This window comes from Alexandromys fortis, unplaced genomic scaffold (genome assembly GCF_014885135.2).
Source record: "Alexandromys fortis isolate MF-2015 unplaced genomic scaffold, M_Fortis_MF-2015_v1.1 scaffold_260, whole genome shotgun sequence".
Lineage (NCBI taxonomy): Eukaryota > Metazoa > Chordata > Mammalia > Rodentia > Cricetidae > Alexandromys > Alexandromys fortis.
In genome coordinates, this window is record NW_026068136.1 from 484,000 (window position 1) to 496,094 (window position 12,095).

Consider the following 12,095-nt stretch of genomic DNA (forward strand, 5'->3'; position numbering starts at 1 on the left):
ATGCCCTACTCCAGTCCCACTGAGCCTGAGAGAGATTTAGTACCCGGCTCTGAGGTTACCCATTTTCTACTCATCTAATTTGCATATGAAAGTTTGTATTTAACTTTTTTGTTCATTAAAAACCTTACAGATGTGTAAAAAAAAAGATAGTGTTAGCTTAAACAGGATTTTGAAGGTATTATGATAGAGGTTAGTTTAGTGGGAAAATTCACATTAGCAAAGGTAGGATACAATGTTGCCCCTGCCTCTGACAAGCAGAGACTGCAGAGGATAAAAATAAAACAAGAAAGTGTCACAAAGTTAGAACCGATGAGCTTCTACTGAGGAGCCATGTAGACTGTGGTTTAGGTTATTAAGAAAACAAAGTGAGTCCCAGTATCCCAGCTAGCTTAAATCCTTTTATCTTAAAGTTGGGAGATGTGTTCACAGGTTTCAGAGTGCATTTTAACTGAAACAAAGCTTTGAAAATAACTTAAGGGCCTTCCTCTTTCTGCTTCCTTGGCGTGCGCACGCATTTTCTCTGTCTCTCTCTTCTTTTATCTCTTTTCTCTGTCTTTCTTTCTCCCTCTTCCTTAATAAATACTTATGGCTAAAAAAAAAAAAAAAAGAAAATAACTTAAGGTTAGACTAAGATGTTTTTGTCAAATAGTTTTGAGGTGAAAAACCCAAGAAGACAATCTAAAGTTCACCAGAACACAAAGCTGAGTGATGGATTCATTAAGGTTAGGGGACAAAAACGAAGCAGCCCAATTATTATTAGTGATGTACCTTCCTTGCTAGGATTGACTGGTGATAATTCCTTGTACCTACTTCTTCCCTCAATCTCCAGATAAAAACGTGTTGGTGGGTGGGTATGCACCCTAAAGATTTAAAGTAAAGCTGACTGTTTTTATATATTAAAGTTTAGGTTATGATTCTTTTATAAATCCTTATAAGATTACCTTTCAAGACAAGTAATAGAGTGATTTATATCCTCTTTGTAACTGCAGTACACACCCTGCCAGTAAAAGAACTGGCTGAGAAAAATACCCTGCTTGCTCTCACTCGGTTAATCTACAGCAAGTTACAAGGTTAAGCTGTCAGCCTTTATGATTCAGACTGAGAAATCAGAATTCTCAAAATTCTCAGAGATTCTAGAACCCATAAACTCACCTTAAAATACTACAAAAATTCTTTGTACTCTTTATTTTTAATGTGTATCTGGAGTAAATTTACTATCAAGTTTATACTTGTAATCCCAGCAGGAAGCTGAGGCAAGAGGAGCAGGCTAGCCCTGGGTATATAACAAGATCCAGAGGAAAAATAGGAGGAGGTGGCAGCAGATAACAAGATGCCTGTAATCCCAGCACCGGGGATGCAGAGGCAGCAGCATCAGGAGTTTAAGGTTGCCCTCTGTTACATAGCTGACTCATTACCGACCTGACTATGGATTGGATCTTTTCCCAAAAAAATAAAATAAAATAAAAATATATACACACACACATATATCTATGTATATGTTTGGAGAAGAAAGAAGAGTAAAAGGAATTGGAAGAGAAGGAAAAGTACTATGAGCAAAGAAACACTTCCAGGACAACCAGACATTTAGAGGTCCTGCTAGTTTCTGGTCCATCCAGCTGTGGGGGGAAGAGAAACAAGCTGTGTTGAAGGTTGTTGGCCCAAAGTGCTCACAGCTGTAGTCAATAAATTGGGTTTAGCCCTCACTGTAGCAAAGCTAGGGAACCACCACACTGAGATGAAAAGAACGTTGAGACGTTTGTAATGGGAGTCAGGTTTACGACTGGAGGAAAAGTTCAAAAAGGTGAGCACTGCTTTGGGAGCTGACAGAAAGTGGGGGCCGTCTGGTGGTTGGGCATCTTTTAAAAAGTTTTCATTTTTTATTTGTTTGTTTGTAGCGGGAGTGACTTTCCCACGGAGGTCAGAGGAAAACTTGTGGGGATCGGTTCTCTCCTTCCCTCTGGAGCTCGTGTATGGAACGGGCTCGTTCGCGTTTCGTGGGGAGCACTTTTAGCTACTGAGCCTCTAACTTGCTATGTAGCCAGGAGAGATTTGAACTTCTGATCGTCTTGTCTCGGCCTCCTGAGTGCAGTCTTACAGGCTAGCACCTTCAAGACCCTACGATGCCTGAACTCTAAAATACCTAGTCTGTGGCAGAGATCAGACCTAACCAAACCATCGGTAACAGGGCAACTGCAATGTTCAGGATCGCCAGCAGAGGGGGTGTTTTATTCATTTCTGTAATTCGCACTGTGTTTTTTAGTGTGTTTGTTTATTCTCACTCCAGAGCAGTGGCAGCGTGGCCTGGCAGCCTCTGCGGTTGTATCATCAGTTCCGGGATGGGTTATGTTCAGCAGGTGGACATGTGCTCTCCTTGTCACGGACCTAGAGCCTAGCTGAGCGGTCCTTTCTCACGTGCTTGTCTGTGGTGACGCCAACACCCAATCAACACCCAGGAAGGTCCTCAGTACAGAATGAAGGGTCCCGCTGCCAAACCTGTATAAGATGATGAATTTCTGATTTTGGCTACTGTCACAAAAACATCTTCCTTCAAACTCTGATGCCAAGAGGAGAGATTCAGTCGGTCTCCACTGTGGAGACTATTATCTGCACAGTCAGGATCTGTAATAAATGCAATGAAGAAAAATTTCAACATTGAACAATTGAGACCTCAGACTGATCCAGATTTGCATCCAACTCTACCATTCACTGGCTGGGTGAGAATGTTTTGAACTCCTCCGCACCTGTGGAACAGCTGAAAAATAGTACTTACCTTTTGTGGAATTAAATACAATAATATATAAGACGATGGAAACCGTATATAGGCCACAGTAAGCAATTAACGTGACTGTCTGTCTTTATCATTATTTGTCTGAGGTCGTTGTTCTTGGCAAGCCAATGGTCAACACTAGATATCCACCCAGGCGGCCGAAGAGTCCTGTATTAATAATTCGTACACTAGATGGCGCTCAAAAGAGGAGCTGAAAGATTGGTACTTTTGTGTCTTTAAATTTAAAAATCCAATGGCCAGGCGGTGGCTGGGCATGCCTTTAATCCCAGCACTCAGAAGGCAGAGGCAGGTGAATCCCCGTGAGTTCGAGGCCAGCCTGGTCTACAAGAGCTAGTTCCAGGACAGCTAGGAAACCCTGTCTCAAAAAAATAAAAATAGGGCTGGAGAGATGGCTCAGTGGTTAAGAGCACTGGCTGTTCTTCCAGAGGTCATGAGTTCAATTCCCAGCAACCATATGGTGGCTCACAAACCATATGGTGGCTCACAACCATCCATAATGAGACCTGGTGCCCTCTTCTGGCCTGCAGACATAGATGCAGACAGTCTACTGTATATATAATAAATAAATAAATCCTTACAGATTAATTAATTAAAAAATCCAGACTTAGTAAAAAGAGACTTTCATCTAAAGGTAATATTTAAAGGTCAGGGAGCCCCTGCAGAAGAAGAGGGTAACTATTTCAACAGAGAATGCTGTGGTCTTTGTGGCTCAATCAAGTTTTCTGCGGTGTGGTGCCAAAGAGTAACCAGGGCCAAGAAGACATGGGAAGGGTGTGTGGGCTGACCTGAGAATGACCCTGAGGCCAATTGTCCTCTAGGGGACACTTGTTGACTCAAACTGAGTGTGGGTCAAGGTTCAGGGACCTGGAAGGAAAAGAGATTGACCAAAGTTTGGCTAACAAGCCCTTTGCTCCTGGTGATCACTGAGAACAAGCAGCTGAGCTAATCATTGATTGTTTATCAAGCAAAGAATTGTGAGGCCTCGTGTCTCTGTCTTGGACTGGCTGCTCCCAGAGCCCGCTGCCTGCCGCCACATGGACCTGCCAGCATTTTTAAAAAGTCATAAAAGACAGTAGTAGATTTTCTATTTCCTGTTTTGTGTATTGTATTTCAGATAAAGGATGAATTGCAGGTGTTCACTGGACCTGGAGACTCCAGGGTCTTTGTGCACAAGAGCAAGCCTCTGTGGAGGTTCATTCATGCTTCTCGGGTAAACTGCCTTGTTTAGAACAAACTTTGGTCAGCATGGCTTTTATTATTTCTTTCTGATGCAAAATTAGATCAATGACAAATAAAACTTTTTTTTTAAAGTCAGGGTCTCAAGTATCTCAGGTTGTCCTCAAATTTACTGTACCCAAGGATGTCCTTGAATTTATAATCCTGCCTCCATTTCCCCAGCGGTGATTTAGGAAGTGTTGGGAATAAACCCAAGGCTTTATTCTTGCTAGAAAACCACTCAACCAATTGGGCTATAACCCAGGATCAAACAAAACCTAAAATGAGCAACATCAGCACAAATGCTGAAACTTCAGTTTAGTCTCAAATCAAGCAGAGTGATGGTGGCACACTGCATTAATCCCAGCAGAGGCAGGAGGATCTCTATGAGTTCAAGGCCACCCTGGTCTACAGGCTCCAAGGCCACAGAGAAACACTGTCTTGAATATGTGTGTGTGTGTGTGTGTGTGTGTGTGTGTGTGTGTGTTTGAGACTATGTATATACATATAGTCTTGAATCAAACTTGGGTTCCCTGGGAAAGGAGCTAGTGCTTTAACCACTGAGCCATCTCTCCAGCCCCCAAAATTATTTTTTTAAAAGACCAATGAACCAAAAATAGCCTTTGATTTTATNTTCATGTTTTCAAGCATTCTAAGATTAATAAGTATTTTTTTTTTTGGTTTTTCGAGACAGAGTTTCTCTGTGACTTTGGAGCCTGTCCTGGCACTAGCTCTGTAGACCAGGCTGGTCTCGAACTCACAGAGATCCGCCTGCCTCTGCCTCCCGAGTGCTGGGATTAAAGGCGTGCTCCACCATCGCCGGCTTTATTTTATATTTTGTGTAGTGCTGGAAATTGAACTCCAGGTCCTTGATATGTTACATAAGCGTCTTGTTTAGTGTTCTGTTGCTGTGAAGAGACACCATGATCACAGAAACTCTTACCAAAAAAAAGCACTTAATTGGGGCAACTTACAGTTTCAGAGGTTTAGTCTGTTATCCTCATAACAGGGGACACGGTCGCACGCAGGCAGACACAGTACTGGAGAAGTAGCTGAGAGTTCTACATCCGGATCCACAGGCAGCAGGAAGCGAAAGAGAGAGATGTCTACTGGACCTGACGTGGGCTCCTGAAACCTTAAAGCTCACCCCCAGTGATACATCTTCTCCACCTAATTTCTCCCAAACAGTGCCATGTCCTGATAACCAGGCATTCAAATATATGATCCTATGGGGTCCAATCTCATTTAAACCACCACAGCAAGAGATCTTTCACTAAGCTATACCGTTAGACTCGAATAGTTAGGTGGTGGCGCACGCCTTTAATCCCAGCACTCGGGAGGCAGAGACAGGCGGATCTCTGTGAGTTCGAGACCAGCCTGGTCTACAGAGCCAGTTCCAGGACAGGCTCCAAAACCACAGCGAAACCCTGTCTCGAAAAACAAAAAAAAAACAACAACAACAACAAAAGAATAGTTCATTTCAAATAAACTAAAATGGAGGTTATAAATGAAATGGATCAGCCATATATTGAGACATATAGATACGTCACACCAGATGCTCGAAGGCTCATTAGTCTATTATTTTGTGTGTGTTTGGAATTTCTACAACAAAAAGCAAGAATGTATTCAATATTTTGCCAGTGTTTGGGGTCTTGGATGATGTTCAAAACACACAAGATAAAAGATTGTGAACTGTTTCCTATCTCTCTTGCTTTGGAATGGTCTTTTTTGAAGAAAAAAAAATCAAATTGTACATTTAAAAATGAATATAAAAAGTAGCATGTATTTAACCACAACCTCATTTATCTAGATTCTGGAACTCATAAACACTCCCAACCATAGCAAGGAGGGTAAATAATTCCCCCTAATTTGGCCTCAGCACAATGCTGTCACAGTAATTGCTACTTTGTGTAGCCCACTGCCAGCTTGTTGCCAATGATTACACTGAAAACATTATAAGACAATACTTTAATGTCTTACATTCACAAATACATTTAGCAATATTTCCATATTTCAGTAACATTTTTAGCCAATATGTTTAAAATGATTTGGCCCTTTAATCCAGCTAAGCCGTGTGTTGCTGGTGTCCCAAGCCGCTTTGACTCAACTGTGTTGATGAGGTAGTTGCGTATATTTTTAAGTTTCTAGCTGTAAATTATATAGTGTGCATCCCTATCCCTAGGATAATACTAATTTTCTCTACTGGTAACGATTACAGCTACTTTATAAATAGCTCTAATGGGCCAGCATGATAGCTCAGCAGACAGATGCACTTGCTGCCAAGACTGATGATCTCAGTTTGAGCCCTAGATCCCACACGGTGAAGAGAAATCTCACCCGGTTGTCCTCTGACTTCCACATATAAATTGTTTCACATGTTCATCCACACACATAGACACACACTAAATAATAAACGTGGAGTTGGAGAGGTGGCTTTTGTAGAGTATTGGAGTTCAGTTTCTAGTACTCCATTAGAGTAGTTCACAACTGCCTATAAGTCCAGCTCCAGGCCTCTTCTGGCCTCTTAGGACACTTTTTCTCCTGTGCAAGTGCACACTCTTGTACAAACACACTAATAAAAAATTTTGGCAGGTTGGGGTTTATTATGTCTGTAGCATACAATAGTAAAAGAACAAACAGCAAGGCACAAATAAATAAAACACAAAATCAGACACAACATCCCTCAGAAACAACTGGAGGAGTGAGTCCAACTGACCAGTCCAGCCAGAGTCCCAGTGAAGAGTAATTTACTGATGTGGGATTTCCCCTGTATGCTGTGATTACCATTCATGAATAAAAAAGCTGCTTTGGGCCTATAGCAAGGCAGGACAGAGATAGGCAGGGAAAACTAAACTGAATGCTGGGAGGAAGAAGGCAGAGTCAGTAAGCAGCCATGTAGCCCCACTGGAGACAGATGCCGGAACTTTACCCAGTAAGCCACAGCCACGTGGTGATATTCAGATTACTAGAAATGGGTTAAATTAAGATGTAAGAGTTAGCCAATAAGAAGCTAGAGCTAATGGGCCAAGCAGTGATTTAATTAATACAGTTTCTGTGTGGATATTTTGGTTCTGGGTGGCCGGGACAAATAAGTGGCCTCCTACAACAATTTGCCCTTGGGTAAAGCCTCCATATTTTCATGTTTCATCTGCATGCGTACTATATGTATGCAATACCCACAGAGGCCAGAAGAGGGCTCAGATCCTGTGAAACTGTACAGATGGCTGTGAGCCACCCCAGACCTCTGGAAGAGCAGCCAGTCCTCTTAATTGCTGAGTCATCTCTTCAGTAGCTCCCCCCCCATCCCCCAAAGCACAGGCATTTTTTTTTTTAATATCACAGGATGAACAAACAGTAACCTAATATGAAGGGCTCAGGATCTTAAACATTCTTGGACACACACTAATAAAATTTTTAAAAATCTTTGAAAACCTCACAAAAATCAATGTAAAAATTATAAAATGAAAAGGTAAATAGTTCTTACATGTTTGTGGAAGGAACATTGCTGAAAGGGTTTAAATGGGTATTTTAAGCACAAATTGTATTCTCTCTTTTTTAAGAAATAGATTTATTCGTTTTATTTGTGTGTAGGAGTGTTTGCCTGCATGCATGTGTATGGTGACCTGAATGCTTGGTGCCCAGGGAGAACAGAAGAAGGTGTCAGAGCCCCAAGAACTACAGCTACTGGGTGCTGGGAGCTTGGCCTGGGTCCTCTGCAGGAACAAGTGCTCTTGACCACTGGTCCATCTCTCTAGCCCTGACCCGCATGCTCCTAATAACTTAAAACTCAAGAAAAACAATGTATGTTTGAGAGCTGTCTATTATCTCCTCTACTGATTTTTTTCCCCTGTATCCAGATGCAACCCACGGCTTCATGTGTTCTAGGAAAGCTTTCTACTGCAAGCTACACCTTTAGACTGTTACAGCCTTCTGTTTTATTTTTTTTTTTTTGTTTTTGTTTTTTGTTTTTGTTTGTGTTTTTGAGCTAAAGGTGTGCACCACCACCGCCGGGCCCTTCTGTTTTATTTTATATTATGTTATAATTTTTGATTCTGGCTCTTTTTTGTTTTGTTTTTTTTGAGACAGGGTTTCTTTGTGTAACTCTGGCTGTTCTGGAACTAGCTTTGTAGCTCAGGCTGGCCTTGCACTCACAGAGATCCACCTGCCTCTGCCTCCCAACTGTTGGAGTTAAAGGTGTGCATGCTACCACCACTGCCCATTGAGTTCTGGTTCTCTAAGACAAATCTGTACAGCTCAGATGGACCCTGTCATCATTCTGCCTCCACATCCTAGGTTCTAGAATTATAGGTATGGACAACACCTGGTTCTTTTGCTTATTTTGTTTTCTATAAAACTTTAATGCTTTTTTATATTTTATATGTATGAGTGTTTTGCCTGCATGTATAAGTGCATCATGTGCATGTATCCAGTGTCCTCACAGACCAGAAGAGGGCATCAGACTCCCTGGAACTGGAGTTACAGACAGCTGTGAACCATCACATAGATGCTGGGAATCAAACCTAAGACCTCTGTAAGAGCAGCTAATGCTCTTAACCATTGAGCCATCTCTCTGATCCTTACTTTTGTTGTTTTATTTTTTGAGGCAGAGTGCTACCATGCAACTCTGGCTGTTTGGGAGCTCATTATGTAGACCAGGTTATCCTCAAATTCACAGAGATCTGCTTGCATCTGCCTCCTGTGTGTTAAGATTAAAGGCTTGTGCCATCATGGCAAGCTGTTTGTTTTATTTTTAATTTTTTTGTTTGTTTCTTAAGAAAGTCTCGTGTATTCCAGACTATCCTCAAACTAGCTGTATAGCCCAGGGTGGTCTTGAATTCCTGATCCTCCTGCTTCTTTTCAAGTGGTGGGATTATAAGAGGAACCACAATACTTGGTTTAAAGTTTTTTCCTTATTTTCACTGTGGTCCTAGGAACTGAAACCAGAGCTTTCTGTTAAGCAAGCAATGTATTGCTGAGCAAAAACCAAACATTTAATGATTTTTTTTTGAAGTGAAGATCAGGCAAACGTATAAAACACGTTTAACTTTCTTCAGTCCTTAGGCGATGCTTGTAATACCAGTACTCGGAGGATAGGAATTTCAAGGTTATTCTCAGCTACAAATTGAATTTGAGGTCAGCTTGGACTACATACGACTCCATCTCAAAAGAACAACAACAAAAAAGAAATTAAATAAGAGTTCATGATGGGTGTAGTTGTCTGTACCCCCAACATTCTGGGGGTACAGACAGTGTGATTGATGATCTAAATATCAAGTTCTAGTCAAGACAGGGCTATGTAGTGGGATTCTATCTCAAAAAAATCAAACAGGAATAATAATATTTCATTTTTAAAAAATTTAGTGGCCCCAGTTTCAAGGCTCAGCATACCAATTTTAATTAAAATCACACTTTGGGGTCTGTAGTCAGTCTTTCTTGTACTGCCAGGCAGCTCCCAAATCATGACATGGAGACTTATTACTGATTATGAAGGTTCAGCCTATAGTTCAGGCTTATTTCTTTCTTCTTCTTCTTCTTCTTCTTCTTCTTCTTCTTCTTCTTCTTCTTCTTCTTCTTCTTCTTCTTCTTCTTCTTCTTCTTCTTCTTCTTCTTCTTCTTCTGTTGAAATAGGAGCGGCGGGGCTGCGTCCCCAGCACCCCGGCCGCCTGCTAGCTCATGCCCAAAATAACAACACACAAATTGTATTCTTTTAAAGACTGCTTGGCCCATTTCTATCTAGCCTCTTCTAGGCTAATTCTCACATATTAATTTAGCCCATTTCTAATAATGTGTGTAAGCACCCCAAGGTGCGCTTACCAGGAAGATTCTAGCCTATGTCCATCCTGGGTCGGAGTTGCCTGGGAGAGCAGAGCCTGGCGTCTCAGAGCAGAGTCTGAGCTCACTTCCTCTTCCTCCCAGCATCCTATTCTGTTTACTCCTCCTACCTATGTTTTAACCTATCAGGGCCAGCCAAGCAGTTTCTTTATTGCTTAACCAATGAAATCAACAGATTGATATATGACACTCCCACATCATTCTTCTTCTCCTCCTTCTTCTTCTGGTTTTTCGAGACAGGGTTTCTCTGTAGCTTGTTCTGGAACTAGCTCTTGTAGACCAGGCAGGCCTCAAACTTAGAGATCTGCCTGCTTCTGCCTCCTAAGTGTTGGAATTAAAGGTGTGTGCCACCACCGCCCAGCTTAACTAGTTCTTATAACTTAACCCATTTCTATTAATCCATGTCTGCCACATGGCTATGGCTTGTTACCTCAGTTCTTGCTTCCTCTGCATCTGTCTGGTGACTCCACTCTTCTTCCCAGCCTTCTCTCCGCTCCAAAAATCCTGCCTAGCTATTGACCATTCATCCTTTTATTAAACCAATCAGAGTGGCACATATTCACAGTGTACAGAAAAATTATTCCACAACAGGGTACTCTCTCAAGAGAATGCTCTCAGGAATGTTTGTCTTCTTATTTCTGAACACTTGCCTTTCTCTTAGTTCTAAAATTTATTTTAAAATATCTTTAATAAGCTCCAAGTCTTCTTCATTCTCTTAAAAGGAGAAATTCCATATTTGTGTAAGGTACTTTGCTTAAAAAATTTCTTTGATTTTTTTAAAAATGAATTTACAAAGGCAACAATAATTAGGGGTCAGTCTGGACTACATAGTAAGGCAGTCTCAAAAACAATAAAGCTGGATGTGATGGCACATAACTTTAATCCCAGCACTCAGGAGGTGGAGGCAGGCAGATCTCTGTGAGTTCGAGGCCAGCCTGGTCTACAGAGTGAGTTCCAGGACAGCTAGGTGAACCAGTCACCCCAAACCCTGCTAATGTACACTGAGAAACCCTGTCCTGAGAGACCAAAAGACAAGTTTCCTTGCAGCTGAAAGACAGGGAAGCTAATTACAGGTCGTTGAACCTGGAAGAGATGGGAGCGTGTATCTGAAATGCTTGGTTCACGCTCCTGACCTTACCATTAGGTGCTGTTCCTTCCCGCCCTTGGTTAATAGCATGGATCTTCAGAACTAAGCCTTTTATGTTGCCTTGGGTTCTGTTACTTTAAATAGCCACCTACCCGATTATAATTTTCATTTGTTTGAAGATTGTCGGGGTCTAATATTATTTTTTTTTCTTAACAAAATAACAGTGAACAAGCTAGAAGTAAGGAACAGCTATTGAGGATAGCACAATTAGCTTGGCTTTTTTCCCAGCATGTTTCTGGCTGCTCTTTTTTCTCCTTAAGAAAGAAAGGGTTTATTTCCCAAAGAGACAGAGTTCATCTTCAGTGGAGAAGGCATACATGGTGACTGGAACAGGAAACTGGCTGAATACATTTCCATCCACGTATAGGAAGCAGAGAGCTCTTTCTGCCTGTTTTTAATTATTGTCTAAAGTTAAAGTGATTATGGAGATATTTATTTATTTTTTAAAATATTTATTTATTATTTATTATGTATACAATATTCTTTCTGTGTGTATGCTTGCAGGTCAGAAGAGGGCACCAGACTTCATTACAGATGGTTGTGAGCCACCATATGGTTGCTGGGAATTGAACTCAGGACCTTTGGAAGAGCAGTCAGTGCTCTTAACCTCTGAGCCATCTCTCCGATAATTTTTGTTTTAAAGGGGGATTTTTTTTTCTTTTTAAAGTGTGTTTATGGCCGGGCGGTGGTGGCGCACGCCTTTAATCCCAGCACTTGGGAGGCAGAGGCAGGCGGATCTCTGTGAGTTTGAGACCAGCCTGGTCTACAAGAGCTAGTTCCAGGACAGGCTCCAAAACCACAGAGAAACCCTGTCTCGAAAAAACAAACAAACAAACAAAAAAAATGAAAAAAATAAAGTGTTTTTATGCAAGTACCATTGGAGACCCAAGGAGGGTGTTAGATCCCATGAACCCGGAACTGCAGGTGATCACGGCTCCCTTGATGTAGGTGCTAGGAACCAAACTCTTAAGAACTCTTCATTGCTGAGCCACCTCTGTAGAAGCAGCTTTTAAAAAGTTAGTTGGCTGGCCAGAGAGACATGCACCTTTAATCCCAAGACTTGGGAGGGAAACAGACAAATCTCTGAGAGTTCAAGGCAGCCTGGTCTACGTA